This window comes from Callorhinchus milii, unplaced genomic scaffold, assembly GCF_018977255.1.
Source record: "Callorhinchus milii isolate IMCB2004 unplaced genomic scaffold, IMCB_Cmil_1.0 Scaffold1, whole genome shotgun sequence".
Lineage (NCBI taxonomy): Eukaryota > Metazoa > Chordata > Chondrichthyes > Chimaeriformes > Callorhinchidae > Callorhinchus > Callorhinchus milii.
The window spans coordinates 58,808,055-58,832,025 of NW_024704742.1; the positions used below are offsets into that span (position 1 = coordinate 58,808,055).

The 23,971-nt window shown below is 42.0% G+C and overlaps 1 protein-coding gene across 1 annotated transcript in view; it reads right to left on the bottom strand.

Moving 5' to 3' along the window:
* Positions 1-23,971, bottom strand: part of LOC103180210 (teneurin-3) — a 159,978-nt gene that overhangs the window by 53,567 nt on the left and 82,440 nt on the right. Inside the window, exon 3 of the mRNA XM_042341646.1 lies at positions 14,887-14,964. The gene's annotated coding sequence lies outside the window, so the exon portion shown is untranslated. The remainder of the gene's footprint in view (positions 1-14,886; positions 14,965-23,971) is intronic.

The window sequence follows — 23,971 nt, forward strand, 5'->3', positions numbered from 1 at the left end:
TCCAGGGTCAGTACAGGCGGTTGAATTCATCTGTCCTACTCACTGATCCTCTCTATCTTCCATATACTTATCAAGGCTATGTGCTGCAGTGCTTAAGAACAAGACTGTGTGTTGCACTACCAAAACTCAATTGCTTGGAAAAGTGCTGCTTTGCATTGACCATAACATTGTAACTAGGAGTTAGAATTACATTACCAACACTAACATTCCACACACATAGATTGACACTTCATCAATGGTTATGGGTAATAGGTTTGCGTGGGTGGACAGACTTTAATGCTAAAGCTGAACAAAAAATTAAACTAAACAGGAATGAACATACTCATAAATTAAGAGAAATTTCTTCAAGTTTTACTTGAAAGGAAAGAACCTCTCCACCAAACTAATGAGAGGACACAAAAGTTGCATCATCCAGAATTCTGCACCCCGTGTCCACTCCCGCACCAGGATCCGTGACCCTAGCACCCCCATCCTCATCCTAGCATTACCCGACTCCACTGCCTTCCGATCATACAGAGGATACAGTTCAAGATCCTGGTTCCAGCCTTTAAAGCCCTCCATGGAGCTTTCTCCCGCCTACTTCTGCAACCTCCTAATCCTCTACCAACCTGCCCGCTCCCTCCGTTCAGCGGCTCCAGCCTGCTTCACGTCCCACGTCTTGCCACCCCACCAGTGGCAGACGGGCGTTCGGCCACTCTGCCCCCACCCACTAAAACTACATCTCGCAGACCCTCCACCTCGTCCCCTCCCTTGCCTCCTTCAAGACCCGTCTCAAGACCCTCCTCTTCGACCGCACCTTCGGGAACCCTCCTTCCCCCCCTGTCCTGCACCCTCCGTGATCCCGACCACCAGCTCGGGTCTCAAATACTGATTGTCCAGTGCCTTGGGATGTCCTCCTTATGTAAAAGACACTATATAAATGTAATTTTCTTGTTGTTGTACACATCTATTTTACATAATCCAGGTGGATTTAGGCATAAATTGGTAAAATCCAGGACTTGCAGACCCAACACTGAATTTCCACCCACTCCTCCCCCATTTTTTCTATCAATTTTCTCTAGGCTAGGTAATAATAATCATAATAAATAATCTTTGCATCCCTGAAACTGACGTGAAGTGGATGACCAATTTTATTTGGTGGATTATTGGTTAGGACACTGGGAGAAACTTAATTCTCTTATTGAGTAGTACAACAGGATCTTTAATATTCACATGATCAGGAAAACGGGATCTCAGTTTAACGTCCATTAGGACAGCATCTCAAGCAATGCAATGCTTCCCCTGTGTTAATAATAATAATCCTTGCATTTGATATAGTGCTTTTAACGTCGGGAGGATGTCCCAAAGCGCTTCACAGAACACGCTGTAAAGTGAATTGACTGTATATTTGTGGGTGAACGCGGCAGCCAATGGCGCACAGCAGTGTCTCACAAACAGTCGTAGATTGAAAATGACCAATTTATTATTGTTTTTGGTTTTGGAGGGATTATTATTAGGTGTGTGGAGTAAGGAAACTTGCCCAAGGTTTCGCCCTCTGCCTGGAATTGAACTCAGGTCTCTCGCTTGCAAGGCGAGTGCTCTAACCACTGAGCTACAGGACTCCACATGTCTCTTGAAGACATGAAAAGTGCTATATCAAATACAAGGATTATTTTTATTTATTTATAAGAAGCCAGTTTGTTGCAGCTTAAATGTCAAGCCAAATCAGGTGAAACCTTGAACAAATTTGGTTTGGAGGCCGTGCCTCTCAGAATCATCACATCTGTTTGTGATTTACACCAAACAGATGTGACATTTCTACCTATTTAAACTTTTTTCAGGCTCTCTCTTATGAGGATATAAATGCTGCCCTTTTGCATGCTACCAGTTCAAGATCCTCACCTTATCCTTTAAATCTCTCCATGTTCTTACCCCACCTTACCTCTTTGACCTCCTCAAAACCTATAAACCCAGTCGCTCCCTCTGTTCAGTGGACATCAGCCTGCTTATGTCCCCACCACATCCCACCCTCAGCAGTTAAACTCCTGCAGTATTTCTGCTCCACCGTCTGGAACTCCATCCCTAGGTCCCTTCAACTCATTCCTTTTCTCGCACCCTTCAAAGTCCACTTCAAGACCTTCTTATTTGACTACTCTTTCTTTCCTCCCCTTGCATCCCAACTGCACTCCCCACTCCCAACTCGGGTGCAAACCTTAGACTTTTCAGCACCTTGGGACATCTTCCTGATGTGAAAGGTGCTATATAAATGTAAATTTGTTTTGTATTGTGCATATACATAGTTAACTGATTTCCCTTTCTCGTGAGGGCACTGAACAATATGGAGTATAGTACCACAGATGCAACTGATCTCCAGTACCACATTCAAGTGACTATTCTTGATATGGCAGGCCTCATATAGCCTTGTATGTCCTTGCCCACCATCAATATGCACATCTTCCAGCAACGTTCACTTGGTTGCTGTTGGGACTAAGAATTTTTGGCTAATATTTTCCTCTACACATTCTTGTGTCATTTGCTGCACACAAATTGTCTGCCATGCTTGCCTACAAAATAATGGTCACTATGCTTTGCAGTGCATCCTCCCAACGTGAAAGGCGCTACATCAAATTCAAGGATTTTATTATTAAAAAGATTACCATAACTGTAGTTTCAGTCAAGTTTTCCATGGATAAGATAGAGAAAAGCAAGCCACTTGTTCATCCCTGCTCCAAAATGTTTCTTCCACCCATTGCATAACATATTGCAGCCATATCTGCAACTGATTGTTGACTTGGATCTGATCTGAATCAGTAGTGCCAGTGTGTAAACAGGTTATTACAAAGCTTCTGCTAGGGATGCTTTGAACCTCTCAGAGTGATTTACAAACACTAGTCATTGTGTTCGCACCCTTATGTGAGATGTCTTTATTACTATTCAACTAAATCATTACTGATCCATTTCCTCCTCAGCAGTCTATCATTGAGGCTCTGAAATTCAGTTCAGGTGTAAACTGTAGACACATGCTCCAAGCCATTGGATATTCCTGATCGGCAGTACCAGTCAAACAGACAATACATTTCCCTTCTATCAACAGGCAGTGGTCACAACAGTACATGATAAATTGTACACCACTAAAACCAATGATTTTACCCTGCAACCTGCTGGTCTAAATACAATATAATAATATAATTTACATTTATATTGTGCCTTTCATGTCAGGAAGGCATCTCAAAACATTTCACAGTGTTGTAGGCACCTGAGCTGGGGTGTGGGGAGCTGTGGGTGGGGAAGGGATGGACGACTGAAAGTATGGTCTAAGAAGTACATGCCTTGAAAGCGATGAGGGAGCAAGTAAAAGAACCCAATGCTCACCAAGTAATGCCCTTACCAAGAAAGGGGAGAGGGGGGAGACCACAGTTTAATTTTCATTAATTAATGCCAAAATGAGTACACTTGGTAAAGCTTAAAAATGGCACAATCGTCAGCACTCAGCTGACATACCATAAAGTGGCTGATCTCCTAAATTGGGTTGATGACTGTTGAGTCTCCCAGCACTGGGAATGGGAATGACATTTTCTCTCTCTGAAACTGGGTTCCTAGGCTCCACCTCCTGCATTGTGATAGGCTCAAAGCTAAAAATTTAGTTGCAACTTACTATTACCATTGGAAAGCTTCAGAAACTCTCAGTATCACTGACCCACCCACATGACAGAAAGATGCAGAATCGGTTAGGATGTTTGAAGGGAAACATAGATAAGCATGTATTAAGCATCAAATGCAAAGATTATTATTTATTTATATGGACAGAATACAAGTAACCAGGATTGGAAGATCTACCATGTCACTTACTTAAAATGGCAAACAGGCTCGATGGACATTAGTGACAAAAGTGTTGAGGCTCTATGTTAAATGCAAAGGTTACTACTATTATTACTATTAAACAGTGCAATGAAAAATGATTTAATGCTATAAATTGCAAGGTGACATTGAATTGGACAAATGGTCTTCATATAATGTCTTATCCGAAGTACAACACCACCGACAATGCAGCACACCCCCAGCAATGCGCTGGAATATCAGCCTCGACTGTGAGTTCCACATCCCATTTACACTGAGCAGAGTAAATTTCACTTAACATCACAAACTCCGACATCACTTCGACTCCATCACTGATGCCCAGCCACTACTGTGATATGCCTAGTGACGTACTCTCGATGTGAAAGGCAGTATATAAATGTAAATTAGCGTTGTCTTAGAACCAAGCACTGTCATTGTTAACTATAAGTCTGAAAATTGCACAGATCAAGATTGACTCGCGAAAAAAAAAAGCATGAGCAGTCTCAGTGAAGCTGAACTTGATGTTGCACAAGATCATGCAAATGCTATCTTGCTACTTTGATAGCAGAGGAATATAGAGCTGCTCAGCATCCTGAGGTGACACTCTCACTTAAAAGAACTCCCTCCAGTATATGCCACAGACATATCGGATTTATTCTCAGTGTCTTTCCTTGCAAAAACTGTAAAGGTAGCAGTTTTTCAGCTGCACTACCTGTCAGATGAGCAAATGTTAAAATACCAACTAAAGCAAGAAAGGCAACATGTATATCAGCTGTGTTAAAATAAGGCTGTCGTCAGTGTCATCCTGCCTTTATAAACTACACGGCAAAGCACAGTTCTTTTGATCCCAGTGGAGATTCTTTGAAGATTGGGGTCAATTAATGATATAGCTGTCAGAGGCCTGAACAATTCAACATTCCCCGACTTCAAACCAGTCACTCCTGCTGCTCATCAGCACCCTCTGCAATTGTCACTGCTACTGAAAGCACGTCATTGTTCAGAGACACACTGCCCTGCTTTAAGGTTAGTTTTTACTAGCCTACTCCACCATTTCCCTTTCACAGATAACAAGAGAGAAAGAAAGAGACATGCACACAAACTCAGGAGGAATTAACAATACTATCTGTGATAGTATTGGCATCATTAACTCCAGCATCATTCTTTTGTTGAGGCAGAATGATAAATTTAGTAGGGATCACGATAGCTGTCTGATCATTTGTTCAGGTTTCCAGTTGGCCAATGACTAGAAAGCAAGTCTTCACAAATGTTTGAACTGCAGTATTGTTTGTGAAAGCCCAGTTACACATATCTCTAAATCAACTGAAAAATTACCACATCATACCTTTAAAGAAAGTGTATGTTTCTCAACTAAGTTTTTGTATTTAGTTATGTCTATTCCTCTGCATTATTATGCTGTCACTTTTTTATTGTCTGCTGTGCCGTATCGCCATGCTTTCAAAATATATGATCAACACACTCCCCCGCCTCTTCCTCCTGCTCAGAGAGCAACATCATCTCTCAGAAGTGCTTTGCGACATTCATCTTGGATGAAGTGCAAGTTGTTTTTGTTGGAAATTCAATTCTTGGATTTGATGTGGCACTTTATCATAGGATTTTACTGTAAATGTAGGGGTAAAGGGTAGCTACTCAGACTGGCAGTGGTGTTCCACAAGGATCGGTGTTGGGACCATTGTTGTTCACAATATACATTAACGATTTGGATTCAGGAATCAGCAGGATAATTTCAGAATTTGCGGACGACACCAAATTGTGGGGAGTAGTTAATACAAAGGAGGACTGCAACAAATTACAGCAAGACATTAATAAACTTGCTGAATGGGCATTTACATGGCAAATGCATTTCAATGTAGAAAAGTGTGAGGTGGCATGTTTTGGTAGAAGGAATAAGGAACTCACATACATCCTGGAAAATAAAAACCTAAATGGGGTAGAGGAGCAATGGGACCTAAGGGTACACAACACAATTCACTAAAAGTAGCAACCCAGGCTAATAAGGCCATAAAAAAATAAACCAGACATTGGGGTTCATTTCTAGAGGGATAGAAATGAAAAGCAGGGAAGTTATGGTAAACTTGTATAGAATCTTGGTAAGACCACACTTGGAATAAATACTGTGTGCAGTTCTGGTCCCTGCAATATAGAAGCTATGTAGCGGCACTGGAGAGGGTGCAAAGGAGATTCACAAGGATGATCCCAGAACTAAAAGGTTATACCTATCAGGAAAGGCTGAACGTACTTGGACTCTTTTCTCTTGAAAAAGAGGAGGGTAAGGGGTGACCTGATAGAGGTCTTTAAAATGATGAAAGGTTTTGATAGGGTAGACATAGGACACCAGGTGAAATTCTCTTCTCGAATAATGCCATAAAATCTTTAACATCAACCTGAACAGGCAAATGGGACTAGTTCAACATCTCACCTAAAGGATGCCACCCCTATCAATTGAGTGCTTACACAGCACTATACACGAATGTCAGCATGGACTGTGAGATTAGTCCTACATGATGCTTGAATGCACAATCATCTGACTCAGAGGCAACTGAGCCAGGCTGCCAGTCAGGCTAATATATTTAATAAGAGCAATCTGTGTTTAATTAATTACACTTCCTGAGTTCTCATTAACTTTTTCTACTGACATTTATGGGTAATATCTTCTGCAGGATTTGTCATGTCCTGTCTGAATAGTGTTCCTTTTAACAGAGACAAACTGGCTTTGAATTATGTTGGAGACAGCAAGTCCTCTAAGGATCTCAAAATGACACTGGACCACAGTTACATTCTTTGAGGGCAAAACAATGTGCACAAAATGCAGAGACGGGGTGAATAAGTGTTAATCTTTACAGCCAGAAAATGACAGTATGTGCAGACTACAGGAGTGAAATTGGACCTGGAAATCATTTATGTCTTCAAAATAGATCCCATTTGTTCATATCATCAACTTGTCCTGAAAAGAATCATCTGGTCAACTTTACATATCCTACCAGCAGACCAATGACTAATTGAACACTTTGATTGATCATATTCACTGATTTCTTAAGGTTACAATATTGGGCTTTTCAGTACTCCTGTTATCATTAAATGCACTGAGGTCCGAAATAACTCAATTTTTCAATTCATTTGAGCCAGTATTCATTTCAGTATTCTAAAATTAGCTGCAATTCATCCCAGTGGAATAAGCAAAAACTTTAAATTGTGTAGAAGCTTCTATGTTCTTGATTGCATTATGAGTGAACTCTGCAATTTCAGCCACTAATTGTGTTTGATTTTTGACTGTGTTTTCTGAAAGGTTCAATAAGTATTGTGCAATGTAGTCAAAATTGCTATCTGGGGTAAGGTTTTAATATAAAAAAAAGTGCCCAGTCTTCCTTCAATTTACCTGACCTTTCCGAGCTGAATATCACACAACTTGTAGTTGGTTATATATTTCTCTGGTCAGCTTGATATGCACTTCTATTGCACTTATGTGATTTGCCCTATCTTGATCAATAACAGTGTTACAATTTACAGGCTTTTCTTCATCAAGAAACATCCATATCAGCTGTGCTACCTGAGGCAAATGACAGTCCATGGTTTTCAATGTGTAACACTGTTTTGATGTCAAGATGAGAAATTTGGGGGGGGATTTTTTTCTGCTCTATAATCCCTACACTTGCTAAAAGCACCGATAAGAGTCAAAATAGCTCAAAGCACTACACAATTTTTCTGGAATGCATAGTAATTATGTTCTTGTAGGTGAATACAGCAATCAATTTGCATGCAGTAATATCCCCCAAACAGCCATGAAGTGAAGGACCAATTTACCTGGAGGACAGTTGGCCAGAACATCAGGAGAAATTCCCTTCTCTTTTTCAATAGTGTCTTTAATGTCTTCCTGAACAGGCAAACGGCAACTTGGCTAACAACCAAAAAAACGGCACCTATGATGATGCAGGGCTCCCCAAGGAGTGTTTTGTAACAACAACAACGTACAGGGGGTGAACGTACAGAGAGATCTGGGTGTTCAAGTAAGCGAATCATTAAAGGTAGCGGGGCAGGTAGATAAGGCAGTAAAAAAGGTATTTGGTGTACTGAGCTTTATTAGTAGGGGCATAGAGTATAAGAGTAGGGAGGTTATGGTTAATGTATACAGAACACTGGTTAGGCCTCAGCTGGAGTACTGTGTTCAGTTCTGGGCACCTTACCTCAGGAAGGACATTAAGGCACTGGAAATGGTGCAGAGGAGATTCACGAGAATGATAGCAGGAATGGGGAAATTTAGCTATGAGGACAGGCTGGAGAAGTTAGGACTTTTCCCATTAGAGCAGAGAAGGTTATGCGGGGACCTGATAGAGGTCTTCAAGATCATGATAGGTTTCGACAGGTTAGATAGGGAAAAGCTGTTTCCGCTGGTAGGTGTGTCTGTGACCCGTGGTCACAGTCTTAAGATATCTACCAAAAGAAGCAGAGGGGAGGTTAGAAGAAATTTTTCACTCAGCGAGTTGTTCGAATTTGGAATGATCTGCCTGAAAGGGCAGTGAAGTCCGATTCAACAACAGCTTTTAAGAGAGAACTGGATAGGTATCCGGGGAAGATGGGTTTGCAGGGTTATGGGGAGAAAGGTGGTGATTGGGGTTAGTGAAAGTGACTTGCTCTGTCAAAGAGCCGGCACAGACTCGATGGGCCGAATGGCCTCCTTCTGTGCCGTAACATTCTATGAATCTATAAAAACAACAACAACTTGGATTTATACAGCGCCCTCCACGCCAGGTGGCGTCTCAGAGCGCTTCACGGTAACGGATCCTGGGGCCAAGCCAGGGGGAGGGGGAGGAAGGTGACCAAAGGCGCGGTCAAAAAGAAAGGACCTGAAAATAGGAAGAGGGGACGAGGCGAAGAGAGTGAGCAAGGGAGTTCCAGAGCCTCGGGGCGTGGCGGCTGAAGGCACGGCTGCTGATGGTGGAGAGGAGGATTCAGGGGACAAGGAGGAGGCCAGACCCGGTGGAATGAAGGCAACAGGTACTGTTGTGAGGAGAGAGGTCAGAGAGGTAGGGGGGTGCAGAAGAGTGGAGGGATTTGAAGACAAGAGTGAGGATCTTGAAGTCGATCCTCCCTGGGATAGGGAGCCAGTACAGTCTGGCAAGGACTGGGGTAATCGGGGAGTGGAGTTTGCGGGTAAGAATGCGGGCGGCAGAATGACCTGGATTTTATGGAAGGTAATGGATGGGATACCGGTGAGGAGAGCATTTGAAGTCCAGCCGACAGGTGACAAAGGCATGGACCAGGGTTTCAGCGGCTTTTGGAGTGAGGTATTCGCGGAGATGGCCGATGCGTCGGAGGTGGAAGAAAGTAAAGGCTAGTCCTCACCGATAGCAATCAGGCACGTTGAGAGCTGTTCTTCAAAACCAAGGTGCTTGGCTCCTGGCTCTTATAATATTATATTATAAGGTATAAAGCAGGGGGCTGGCTGAGGAGGGGAGCGGGGTTTGGCTGGGAGCAGAGCAGGGCGGCTGTTGGGGTCAGAGCGGGGGGGGGCTGGTGGGGTGGAGCAGGGGTTTGGCTGGGGGAGCGGGGGGCTGGCTGAGGGGAGGGTGCAGCGGGTTGGCTGGATGGGGAGCATGGGGGCTGGTGGGAGTTGGCTGGGGTGTGCGGGGGTTGGTTGGGGTGGTGGTGGGTGCTGGCTGGGGGGGAGAGGGATTTGGTTGGCTGGTGGGGGGGAGCAGGCTACTGGCTGGTGGGGGAGGACAGGGCATTGGTTGGCTGGTGTGGGCGGGGGGGAGCGGGCGGTTGGCTGGGGAGGAGCGGGGGGCTGGCTGGGTGGAAGGAGAGAGTGGGGTTGGCTGGTGGGCGGGGGCAGGCGGTTGGCTGGGGGTGTGGGTGATCCCCCAGCCATGGAGTCCTATAGCTCAGTGGTTAGACCACTCGCCTTGCAAGCGAGACACCTGGGTTCAATTCCAGGCAGGGCGAAACCTTGGGCAAGTTTCCTTACTCCACACGCCTAATAATAATCCCTCCAAAACAAAACAATAATAAATTGGTCATTTTCAATCCATGTCTGTTTGTGGGACACTGCTGTGCTCAATTGGCTGCTGCGTTTCACCCACAAATATACGGTCAATTCACTTTACAGTGTGTTCTGTGAAGCGCTTTGGGACATCCTCCCGACGTGAAAAGCGCTATATCAAATGCAAGTATTATTATTATTGAGTGTTTATTTGCATACAGTAAATCCCAACCCAGGTGGAATTTCTCTCCTCCTTCAGAGTCTCGTAAATAACCTATCTCCAATTGTTTGGATAATGTGGATGTGAACTTAATCTAAAACACTTAAATAAAAAGAAGAGAGATGTCTTTGGCTTTTCACTGAGCTTTATAATAATCCTTGCATTTGATATAGGGCCTTATCACGTTTTCGAGACATCTCAAAGCGCTTCACAGAAGCACTGTAAACTGTATACTGTAAACTGAATTGACTTTATATTTTGTGGGCAAAACCTTTGTCATGTTTGTGCTATCATTGAGGAGATCCAAAAAACCAAAAATTTGTGTGTTCAAATCTCTTGATGTCATTATGATACCGACACAATGAATTTAAGACTACCAGGCGGGTGTGGAAAGGCTTTGGTTAGACTCGCACAAGCTCTCAGACTTTTAGCATCAAATCAGAATTCTTGTGTGTGGAGGCAACAGGAGATCTGATTGTCAGGTCAAAGTAAACCTGGAGCCAGAGAAATCGAGAGTTGCTTCTGGAGAGAAAGCTTCCACTGAGGATTCCTTCTAAATGCTGAGTAATATGCAGCGAAAGGGAGCTTGTGACTCCGCTTACCACCTCTCACTATATGACTCCCAGGCAAATCTGATATTCTCATCTTCATGTTCAGTTACTCTTATCAGAAATTAGAGTCCTGCTATGCTGATTTTCTTCTTGAACCTTTAGTGAACCAGTCATCAGATCAAAGTAGCAGAACCCATTGCTTCAATTGGTCCTTTTTTAAAAAAAAGTGACTAGTGGGTTACCTGAAATGAATCTGCTGAGAGTTGCAATGCTAACCTGGATTACACAATGGTGTTTGTGCTATATGCTAATAATATTTCAAGATTTTTAGACTCGTATTTAGAATGACACCTGAGTGTAATGGATGAGAAAAGCAAATGATTTCCCCAGGTGTGGAGTGAGCAAATGCATTTTGCACTGCATAAAAATGATAATCGTCTTTTTCTCTGCAGGTTTCGCAGTGAAATGCCACACATCAGCAACGACGTGCACTTAAACCGTGTACCGCTTTTCGCATGAAAGAATGCCTCAAAGCACTAGACAAAAGCAATGGTGAACACCAAGCAAGGAAATACAATTTGTACAACAACTGACAAAAACCAGGCGTGATGAGATACGTGTTTAAGGAGGGCTTCCGAAGGAGAGAGCTATCAAGGCAGAATAGTTTTGGAAGCGAGTTCTTGAATATTGGTGATTAAAGAATGAGGAAGGAAGAAACAATTGGGACAGCTTTTTTGAAAAGTGAATTTGAGCTGCAGTGTGGTAGCTCAATTGAAGCATTAGCTGGAGAATTGGTGTGGGTCTCTGGAGAGCAGAGCTTTCAGGAAGTCCACTTGAGATTCTGGTGGACCAAGTGCTCTGGGAACTGCCAGGCTAGCATTAGGGAGCCTATAACCAATACAAGAAGCACTAGTTTACCACTTCCAGGGGCTCAAGAGGAGATTCTGAGCTGGGGGGGTCTTCGTATTAGAGAGGAAATTTAATGGCCTCTGATAACCACACCAATTAGTGCAACACCAAAAGAAACAATAGCTAATGGTTGACGAAGCATTTCTCTCACAGGGGAGCACTTCAGGTGTCCCTTCAGGCAAACAGGATGAATGGATCGAATTCAGTGAAAAACTGCCGGCTCCTCTAGAAAGTGCTATAGATACGTTTTAACGCAGGGGTCTTAGTAAGTGCAACTTGTGAACACACAATCCAAGTAACAGGTGTCCTTACAGGTGTCTCTGTCAAGGTATATTAACAATAGAGTGTTTGGCATTGCCGTGGGCATAGGTGATGGTAAAATAGTAAAGGGAAGGAATTGAACATGCAAAGAGGAGCCCCAAAATGATAATAGCCCTAGGCCCCCATCAAACTTAATCTGGCCCTGATTATACCTCTTTCAGGCATAACATTGGTTGGAAGTAGTCCAGCTTCTATCAATGATCTTCCACTCCTTTCACAACCCTGCGCCTCATACTTCATGGGATTAGGAGAGGTGGTGCATGCGTTCCTCCAGGGAGAATATGCCACACTCCATTCCAGACAAGGAGAAATTTCCATGCATAAGTGGAGCTCTCAGTCTAGGTTGGATACTCCTAAGCATGACAATGGGTTTCCACGTGTATCTATCAGACCCCGAAAAACAGCTGCTTCTGAAAGAAGTTACAAAAAGAATCCAAAATAGGTCCAAATGTCAGTTTTGTGTTTGCTCTCAGCGCTTGTAAGAAAAAGTGGTTTGGGCTTATTGAAAACAAAGTGACTTTAAGATAACAATTGAACAATTGAAACTGCAAGATGAACAATTTCATTGCTACTGTTGAAATAGTTTTGACAAAAATTTTGAAATGCTACAATTTGCTCTGCTAACAAGACACCCATTTGTAAAGTACACCTGTGGTTTGCTCCATGATTACGCTAAAGAGTAGCTGACGTTTGACCCCAGCAACCAATTTCAAGTCCAGACAAGCCATCTGAAGCGATCAGCACGATAAATTATCTAAGTTTTCAATTATTGCTGATTTTATCTGCAAAGATTTTAGAAATGTATTGCAAAAATATTCTCTAAAGCTCCTTCAGCCACCTGAAGTGGTTTGCAGGTTACTGTTTGTCCCATAGAGTCTGTAAACCTATGGTGCTCTTAACCTATACGAGGTTAACAAGTGCAGCCCTAGGTTAGATATGCTCTGGTCTTATCAGTTGCCCTGCCTGAGTTCAATCACTGTGGCCTCTAACAATTCACACATGTTTTATTGAGTGTCAGTCACAGGACCGGCAAATCCCTCTCATGACATTTGCGCTCAAATGTCAAAGACATTGGCTATAGATCTTTGTCACTCAAGGAGATTGCAAAGCTTCTTAAATAAATCTGTGACAGCAAACGTACTGTGTTCAGACATATTCTTACATACCAAACATGCTCATGTATTGATAGTGCAGATACTCCAGCAAATGTATCATCATGCCAAACTGTCCCTCTACTCCATATTTCTGACAAATGGACTGTAGTTCTCTTGCTCATCTCTGACAGCTGTGGCCTTTACTCTTCAGATTTCTCTTATTTACTGGCTCATTATGAAGTTTTGTAGCATTTTGTTTTGTAGTGTCATGTTCTATTTTAGTCGTGAGTTTTCCAAAGTATAGAAAGACCTCCAAATCTGGTTTAACATAAGTAGATAGAAAAATGAGACCTGGAGAACGATTCTAGATTGTGGATACATTTACTAACCTAGATAGCTGGTGTAACTTATTAAAAGATTGGTTAATTTACTGGCCAGTGAGAAATAAGTCTTCTTCAGCTGCTTAGGTTTGTTAAACATACAAGCAGTGCAAATCACAACTAAACTGACAAGCTCATTTCAAGGAGAATAACTCCATCTGCTGCAATAATTGCTTGTGTTTTATAATGGAATAAGGTAAACTTTATAACAATCATTTTGTAACAATAGTGTAGCCCTCCAGTGTGTAAAATCAAGACAGTCAACAATTGCCTTCAACAGTATTAGTTTTCTACATCAATATTTTTACTTTACATCAGAATTTTAAAATTATTGCAGGTGGGTGAAATCACATTAAAGTAGCTGACGTAGCTTAACTGCAAACCACGTGGAAATATAGGCAACTGGCAGGTAACATACTGTGAGGTGGTGGTCTCCAGAGAGCCGGGGCTGGGGTGTGGCTAGAGAACCGGGGTGGGGAGGTGGCCAGAGAGCTGGAGCAGGATGTGGCCAGAGAGCCAGGATAGGGATATGGCCAGAGAGTCAGGGTGGCCAGAGAGCCGGGGAGGGAATAGCCAGGGAGCTGGGGGTGGGTAGCCAGGGAGCTGGGGGGGGTGTAGCCAGAGAGCTGGGGGGCATGGCCAGGGAGCTGGGGGGGGGTAGTCAGGGAGCTGGGGGGGAGTTGTGGCCAGAGAGCCGGGGTGGGGCCGTGGACAGAGAGCTGAGGTCAGTCCGAGCGCTACTCTGAACGATGGCCATTATTCAATTAAATATTTATCAATTTCACAGCAGTGTGCAATAAATGGCTAGCTTTGCATTCTGCACTTTTGATAGGAAATTCCATTCTAAGCATGGATTGCACATGTTGCCAAGGCAAATGAACTGCACATTACTTATCCCAATATCAAAGCTCTCTATTAGTTTGTGTGAGAGAGTCTGCAAATTAAAAATGGTGATGCCTATGAAGCCTGCTGCATTTTTGTAACAATTTGAAAACGGTTTCAAACATCTAATGGACGAAATTACATCCCTAAAGTGGGTCAAAACTCTTCTGTGGAAAGAAAAACAGGCAGCAACATGGGAACTGCCCGTTTCTCATAGGACCTCAAAACTGGCCAGTCGAAAAAATACAACAACAACTTACATTTATAGAGCGCCCTTCACACAGGGTAGTGTCCTGGAGCCCTTGACAGTGACGGAGTCTGACAATGAGCCAGGCGGAGGGGGGAGGTGACCATAAGCAAGATCAGAAAGATAGGTCTTTAGGCGGAATTTGAAGATGGGGAGAGAGCAATACGGAGGGATTGAGGGAGCAAGGTCTAGAGTTTCAGGGCGTAGTGGTTGAAAAATTGAGAAAAACCCTTCTCTTTCTGAATAGTACTACGGGATCTTCATTGCAGATAGGGCCTCAGTTTAATGTCTCAGCTGAAGAATGGCGCCTCTGATGATGCAGCACTCCCCCAGCAATGCACGAATGTGCCAACCTAGATAATAAGCTCAGAGCTCAAAGTGGGGCTTAAGCAATATGGTGGCAATAGAAGCAAGAAAATAAATGGAATGCAAATATTTACATTGGAGTGGAAGGGACAAGGAGAATCTTACCTTTTCGTTCTCTGTACCTTCTTAACGAAACTTATTTCTATCATCCTTTATCACAAGGACATTAAAAGTCAGCAAAATCTGGAAGGCAAAGAAAGGACATCAGAACTATACATCTAGGTTTTCAATTAAAAGTAAAATTGCAATTGAATAAATAATTAAAAATACATTTTCTGAAAATGACTGCAGAAACACCAAAAATTGTTCATTTCAATAAGCTTTTCAGAATTCTTTCTCCCCACAAAAATATCTGCTCTTAATTTTTTTTGACGGTACTACAATTCTCAGTTGGCAACTGTGTATTTTTTCGCTGTGACAAAATTTCCCCATGTCAAAGGTTCCACTATCAGGAAAATCCATTTGCAGAAAATGATGGCAGAATGAAGTATAGACCGTGTATGCTTTTCATTTAGTATTTTACAAAAAACATCAACTGTTTTACTTGAAATTACTGCATTGGTTCTAAGACTTTTTTTTGCAGCAGAGAAGCTTTGCACTGCTTCTTCAGGTCTTGAGCCAATGAAGCACAAAGGTTGCAAATAACATTGAGAGAGAAGAGGAACTTTCTGCAGCTAAAATGAAGCAAACTTTTTTTAAAAAGCATACTTTAGAGAAGAGTTGGGCAGGGAGAAGACAAAGGTCAAGGACTCGATTACCAGAGTTCCCACAGGCTGAGTCAAGATCCCCCAGACAGACTAAACACTTAAAGGCTGGTGCTCAGATTTTTACTGTCAGCAGGTAGTCATTTCATTATAACAGGAGTGCTGTTGCATTCAATTTATAAATTCATTTGGAAGCTGAAAGCTGTGCACCATATACACAGTAGGTTTTATTTTATACGTTATGGCAACGCTGCACCTTCAGGGCATATTTCCAGTACAGATATTGTTCATTACATTCAGAATTAAGACGTACAATCTTTGTCCATGGCAAATTGTTTCAATTTCCCAAAGCTCAGTGAAAAGCCAAAGACATCTCTCTTCTTTTTATTTAAGTGTTTTAGATTAAGTTCACATGCACATTATCCAAACAATTGGAGATAGGTTATTTACGAGACTCTGAAGGAGGAGAGAAATTCCACCTGGGTTGGGATTTACTGTATGCAAATAAACACTCTATAATAATCCTTGCATTTGATATAGCGCTTTTCACGTTGGGAGGACGTCCCAAATCGCTTCACAGAACACACTGTAAAGTGAATTGACTGTATATTTGTGGGCGAACGCGGCAGCCAATTGCGCACAGCTATGTCCCACAAACAGTCATGGATTGAAAATGACCAATTTATTATTGTTTTGTTTTGGAGGGATTATTATTAGACGTGTGGAGTAAGGAAACTTGCCCAAGGTTTCGCCCTGTGCCTGGAATTGAACTCAGGTCTCTCGCTTGCAAAGCGAGTGCGCTAACCACTGAGCTACAGGACTCTACTTCATGTAGCAGTTCAGGGAACGCAGAATTTGGCATTTATTTAAACACAGCCTCAATTTTGAAGCTGATTTTATGAAAGTTCTTTTATGAACTGCAGAAAACCAACTTCAAAGGTTAGACTGAATTCAGCAGTTTACTAGCTTCTCAGAGTGTCCAAATTTTCGACACTTTAAAATACTCCAGAAATAGAATAAATTTAAATTCAGGTGAAGTTTCTGCTAATAAAATTCAAATTTCTATTCCAATTGGCAATGCTAACCACAGTCCAAATAGTTTTCCCAATGACCTTAATTAATCACTGGGTACTGCCCAGAAGCATAAAGTGATTCAGAGCTGAAGGTTACAGGTCTGAAATGCCAGTCCGTCCAGTCTGACCTAGGACAGTGGTTGAGGCACTAAAACTGGTCTTGTGGCTTTTGGGTTGGGAAGGAGAAAATCAGCAAGGCTCTTGCAGCCCCCACTCCTTCCACTCCTCCTAATCCCTATCCATCTAAAACTTATTTGGCCCATGATGTCCATTGAAATTCAGGTATTGATATGCTACTATCTACACATGCATTTAGCAAAGAAGGAGTAAAGATCGAATAGAGGGCTATATTTCCAAACATGAAACTGTCTTTCAGTAAAGGTATATTTTGTATATTTAAAAGAAATCTAAACTGAAGGCTTCCATCAGATACCAAGTGCTTCGTGCAATTCTGGCCCCTTTAGCAGGTGAGCAGATTTTACCTGAAAGTTATTACAGAAATTTCTGAAATACACACTTCTTTTTAAACAAGTCAAGACAGACAAATCAGACACAATGTTGAGAAATTCTTCAAGCCATTAAGTACATTGACATTGCACTAACAGGGGCCAGGTGTTGGGTCTACGCTTAATAAGACAAAACATTTTTCATTCCACATCCTCCAGGTGTGTTCCACATCCTCCACTGTTATCTTTCGTGGTATATGTGACAATAATTGGACTACAACAGCAATCATTCATCAATGAATCATGTACAAGATTAAAAACAAGTACTTGGTTGAAATAATTCTCATTGCTTATGATCATCACTAACTAAAAATACGAACAAAATAGTCATAGCCACTACGTTTTAATATACAGGTATATATAAAACTAATGCACGGGCAGGCCTAACTCCGGGGAAGCTAAGAGAACGTAAAACTAATGCACGGGCAGGCCGAACTCCAGGGAAGCTAAGAGAATTCAAACAGAAACAGTGTGCACTCAACTACATCACCCTAGCATTGCTACTGGATGCCCAGCAGCCAACAGGAAGAGAATTGTCATAAGCCTTTCAACATCCGTTGAACACAATGGCACACAGGGTTATACAGAACCTGGGGGTACGCCAGCCACAGGGAGAGGCAGTGGACTGATTGCATCACCAGCAACGGCCACCCAAGGTTTTTTTCCTGATTGCATAAATTGGCATGAAAAGAACCACAATATCTGTCTGTCTAACTTAGGAATTATGCTGTCAGTTGAACGCGTCAATTTACAAAATCCTTGCTAATGAGCTGTGAGTCAACTTTTTAAAAAAAATTCATATCATTGTGGATGAGAAATAATAATCACATTTCTGTTGCTATCTTTTAAAAATAAAACAAATTCTATGGAGCGGGCTGCTGCTGAGGGCAAGGCTCTATTGAAGGGTGGGGTGGGGGTGGGGATTGACAAAACACAAGCTGCTTGGTACAATACAGTTACAGTCAAAGTCAAGCCCAGACATAATCTAAACAGGCAATAATATGAAGGCAAATTCAGACTTTCCTTATGCCATTCACTTCCATTCTTTGCAACTTAAGTAACATACAAGCACCATCACAATGGTTTCAGTGAGCACCAGGAGAAATTATACAGTCATTTTCTGACTGGGTGCCATAATAATTGTGTAATAGGAAGCACCAAAAAGGTTAAGAGGATCACAACAAGGCTTTTTAGCTGGAAAGTGAAATTTCGAGAAAAGTACAGGATTAATGGAATTCCTAAAAGGGATCATATTGAGATGCCTCTAATCTTTAATTGGAATTCTGATCCTAGCATAAATTGCTTGTCAACTCAGCTCCGCATTTATTAGAATATCACCATACTGGAATTACTATGATAGTACCGAGGTCACATGCTTGCAAAAATTCAGCAGACCTGCTTCTTTGGATTATCAAGGAGTTGATGTACATTGCAAACCAATGCAGCCTGTACAAGAATGATTTTGACTGCATTATAAGTACAGTATAATGCTTGACCAAAGGAGGCCTGTATAAGAATGATCTTTATGCAATATCCAATCGAGGTTATTTTCATCTCACAGCTTTGCATAAATACACCAGATTTAATACAATACATACAAAGGAGCTCCGTTGTAAAAAAATACATAAAGTTTGATTCTCATTTCTGGTGGTAGCTTTGATTATACTGAGTCAACCCTGTTTTTGTTGCTATGGTAACATTAGCTGCTCTGAGCCATTACTGACTTCAAGTACCTCTATTTCCTTCTCTATGGGGTGGCTTTGGAACTTTAAGTGCCAGCCAGTAAATCTTTATTTAATCCCCTTCCCCTGTGCAAACAACCTGTCTTGGTCCCACATTTGTTCTCCACCCCCCCAATGCCCTGGAATCCTGCAAACGCTTGATAGACGTCCACTCTCTGTATTTATACTATGGGCACAAAACTGAAAGTTGTTCTTATCATTCCCACTTTGCAAGTTTCCATACAGATCAAGAGGACAAGGAGGTGATCTATTTTACTTGTGTACTCTTCAACTGGTTGTAAGGATTAACGTGTAGGACGGAACGATTGGTTGACCTGCCTTCCAATTTTCCTTCTCCTAAAGTTAGATTTAATATCCTACTATGTGAGGGGCGCTCAAATTCAAGTCATTGTTGTTAAAAGTTGGACTGATTGAACATTGGAAAGTTAAATTTCTATTGTAAAAATTTACAAAGTTTGATTCACATTTCAGTTGGAATCTTTATTTTTTTTAAAAAAACAGAAAAATCAATGTGAACCATCTGGCCCATTGAAGCAAAATAAATATCGTACGTTACTCTATTTTTAATAAATTTAACAAATTCTTCCCAGTTAGCCAACCTTTTCCCTTTTGAATCTTCTGACACAATCTGTTTCTCTGAATAGCCAATTCACATATTTACCACCCTCTGCTATAAAGTAATTGACTCTAAATTGGCTGGTCACCTTCCCTCCCCTGAGCCCACAGTTGAGTTCCATCAAAATAATGTTTAATGAGCCAGCCTGCCCAGTCACAAGGCATGAAAAGGCCATTCAAATGAATAGAGGAACTAAAGCAACAAACCCACAAATGAAAAAACATCCTTCAATGAGGATCCAAGCACTCAATTACTTGCATCGCATTTTGAGCAGCTTCTTCAGAGCTTCTGATCTTTTTAAATTTCAATCGGCAAAATACTTTCATCTACTTTGATGTTGATACGTTTGAATAAACAAATCCATAAATGGCTACTGTGTTGAATTGAATAGTTTGGCCCTGTTTGGCGAATGTTTTTTGAATGGAAGTAATGATCTCAAATTGGAATGGTGGTATATATCTAGTCATGAGGGGATCCTGCAGGTTTCCTAGGCACTGAAAATTTGCACTAAAATCTAAAATAATAAGCAACTATTAAAGCCATTTACTTTGCCCCATTGCATTCTTCTATTGTATATTTAATGACTCAAACACATGGTCAGCACCACACACACTCACATCAAACACCCCATTTATCAGTCAATGCTGCAAATATTTTTCAATTACTACAGTCTCACACTTTCAGTTTGGAAAGCACCCTGGTGGTAATCCTGAATTCAAGAGACGATGGGGACTTGTTAACATACCATCGGTAAGTGACCTTGTATGTGTAGCATTCATAGCCTTTAAGAAGGTCGACAAAGTTGTGGTACAGAAGTATTTCTGTCAAGAGCAGCAACTAAAATGCAATGTTTTAAGACCAAGTGCCATGGTGGAACAATCATTTTATAAGTGAACTTGTTACTTTTGCAAATTGTTTCTAATGATGAACCTTTTGAAGGATTGTTACACATTTTCTAATGTTTCACTGATGTAGGACTCACGTTTTTGTCAAATGCAAGGATTATTATTTTAAGGAACCATTTTTATTTTATTTGTTTCTAAATAAACTAATATCACCAGGTGAGCAGAGGAGTGGGGCAGGGGGGTACGAGTAGCTCAGAAAGGTAAGGAGGAGCTAGGGCAAGAGGGGATTTGTCTGCGAGGGTGAGGCTCTTGAAATTGATTCTTTTGGAGATGGCGAACCAGTGGAACCTGGGAGAAGATTTGGGTGCTGGGCATGTGGAATTTAATACAGTGGAACTCAGCTGGTCACAATAAACGAGCAAGGAGGGTCCACCTACCAAACTGACACGCCCTAATGCAAGACCTTTCCGATGAGGTATAAATCATAAATCTCTACGTCAATCGGTTATTGCATTCTTAGCAAACAGACAGACATTTCGTCTTTATTAGTATATAAAATAGTTGTTAATCCAACCACTGGATTAATAATGTTTTCTTATCCCAGTAAATACTGTACTATGGTAAAATGCTTTGTGACATCTGTCCTTGTTGCAATGTCTCTAGCTCTAACCTGTTGTCTCTGTTCTTTTAACTTGCAGTGTTTATTCACTAAAACATAAAATATACACTTTTTTAAAAATGGACTATGACTTGTTGCGGTGCAAATTGTGATGAGTGTTGTTAATTGGTACTAATTAACAAGTCGGTATAACATTGGCTAATGAACACGGTGATGAAATTGACAGGTTGATTTGTTAATCATCAACTGGCATATGCCCACCCCCCCCTCCCGTAACACCATTGGCAACGGTTATGCCCAGAATCAGATTGCATCAGGAATTGGACTTCTAGCTCACAGGTTGTGACATTACCATTAATCCCTCCACATTACCTTTGAATTCCTCCACATCCTCACCCCCACATTACCTCTATCATCCCTACCTTCCCAGCTATTTCCTTTGCCAAGCGAGCAATGGCCTGCTTCATTCCCCTGGCTGATCCACCACACAATCAGCAGGTGAGCTTTCAGCCATTCTGTCCCCACTCTCTGGCAGTCTATCCCAGAGTCGCTCTTGATTCATCCCTCACTCCCCACTTTCAAATCACATCTCAAGATGTACGCCTTTGACTGTGCTTTCAGACATTATTCCCTTCCACATCCTCCTCGACTCCCATCCCCAGCTCATGCGCAGCCAACGCTCTGAATCATTTTGAGATTTCCATCAACGTGAAAGGTGCTATATATAAATGTATATTGTATTAGACTGCTGGTTAGTGAGATACCGGCTTAAATCTAAATTTATCTGAATGAAAACCCAGGATGCTTCCATATTTTCTGGGCTGGTAGCTTTACAGGGCGTAGTGATAAGAAAGTCATAATCGCTGATGCATCTCTGAAACAGCACTTACTGTCAGCAGTCAATCACAGAGCCTTTACGCAATCCAAATAAAAACAGCAAGTGGGACTGTATCTCAGAACCAAGTGCTCTCTGGCTGTGTAGAAGCTAACAAGTTACAAAAGTAAACAAAAGTGTGGAATTGTTGCTTTGCAGGTTCTGCAGGTTCCATGCCTCAAAAGGAGGAGGGGGAGTGGGGGGGTTTCGAAAAATGATGAGGACACAAAAGCTCTCTGTTGGATCTTCCTCTCCACACATATGTTTAAACATAGGACAAATACCAAGAGATAAATGCTTCTTAGCCACCTGAATAACCACTGTATTAATCTTTCAATACATATTCTTAAATTGCTGTTGTTAATTTGTGGGAAAAAAAGATTTTCCCGGGTGCTTAAAAAGAGCTTGAATTTGTGACAATTTGCTGCTGCATTAACTCCACGGCTGTTTGTGGGACACTGCTGTATGCAAATTGGTTGCCACATTTCATCCACAAAATTCACATTGTCACACCACTTCATAGTATATACTGCAAAGGTCTTTGAGATGTCTTGATGATGTGACAAGATGCTATATCAAATGCTAGGATTATTATAATAATTCTTGCATTTGATACAGCACCTTATCACTTGGTTGAGAAGTTTCAAAGAGCTTCACAAAATATAGTGTGAATTGGATTGGCTGTATTTTGTATGTGAAACGCAGCAGCCAGTTGTGCACAGCGATGTCCCACAAACAGCCATGGAGTGAGTGACCAACAGTTGAGGTACAGATCAGCCATGATCTAATTAAATAGTGGAACAGGCTTGAAGGGCTGAACGGCCTCCTCCTATTCCTATGTTCCAATTTTATTTGGGGTAGGACGTTGGCCAGGACGCTGGGAGAAACTCCCTTCTATTTTCGAAGAGTTCCATGGGACCTTTAAGATCCACCTGAACAGGCAGATTGGACCTTGGATTAATGTCCCAATCTGAAGGAAGCTACCTCCAACATCTCAACATACCCCAGCACTGCATTGGAGTGTTATCTTAGACTATTATATTTGATAGATCACATTTATATGGCGCCCTTCATGTAAGGTAATGTCTCAAAGTGCTTACATGGATGGGGTTGGACACTGAGCAAGGAGAGGGAAAGACGCCCACAGGCACATTCAAAGAGGCAATACTTGAAGAGAGAGACACAGAGTGTGTGTGTGTATGGGGGGGGGGGGGGGGGGTGCGGTTGAGACGGAGGGAGTTCTAAAGGTTAAGGATGTAAGACATTTAGAAAATTTAAAGGAATAGTTATGAGGCCACCCCCAGCAAATGTGCTGCAGGAGAAGGCACATTCCTCTATGCTACCCAAGTCTGCGTATAATCAAGAAGGAAACGATAATAATGATCCTTGCATTTGGTACAGTGTCTTATCCATATTCGAGAGTTCAAAGCGATTCACAGAATATACTGCAAAGTGAACTGACTGTATATTTTGTAGGCAAAATGCGGCAGCCAAATTCGCACAGCAATGTTCCACAAATAGTCATGGATTGAGTGACCAATTTTTTTTAAAGAATTATTTTCCCTGGAAAAGGAATCCAGCATTCGACTAACTACCGGGTTCCCACTTATTGCTAGGTAAACAGTGGCATTTGGAGTAAGGAAACCTGCCCAACATTTTGCCTTGCTGGGAATTGAACCCAGATTTCTCTTTTGCAAGGCGAGTGCCCTAACACTGAGCTACAGGGCAATGTACGATTGTGCTGGACTCTTCAACAGTCTTAAAACCCAGATGGATTTGGAAGCCACATTCCTCGTTAAATCAGCTTCCAAATCTAGGCTGGCATTTCCCAAACATCCGCCTGGTCGCAAATCAGAAGACTGTAGTTCCTACACCTGAGGACAGGAGAAATTTTGTGTGTGGGATGAGGGGGAGGGGGGGTGGTATTCATCTTCGCAAATGAAACAGTGGCGTAAAAGATCAGTGTATTTCAGCTACACCTTGAGATGGGCTTGTATGGACCTAAATTTCCTTCTCAGGAAGCGGAACTAAAGTGGGGTGCAGCCAAGGTTGGGGGTGGGGGAGGGGTGGGGGCATGTGTCTGAGAAAGATGTCTAGACAGATGAGGTCAGAGATGCAAGTTAGACAGAGTGGGAGGGTATCATCACAGGTAAATGCATAGTAAGTTTCCACTTAAAAGGGCAAAAAGTGGGGGAGAGAGAGAGAGGCCCG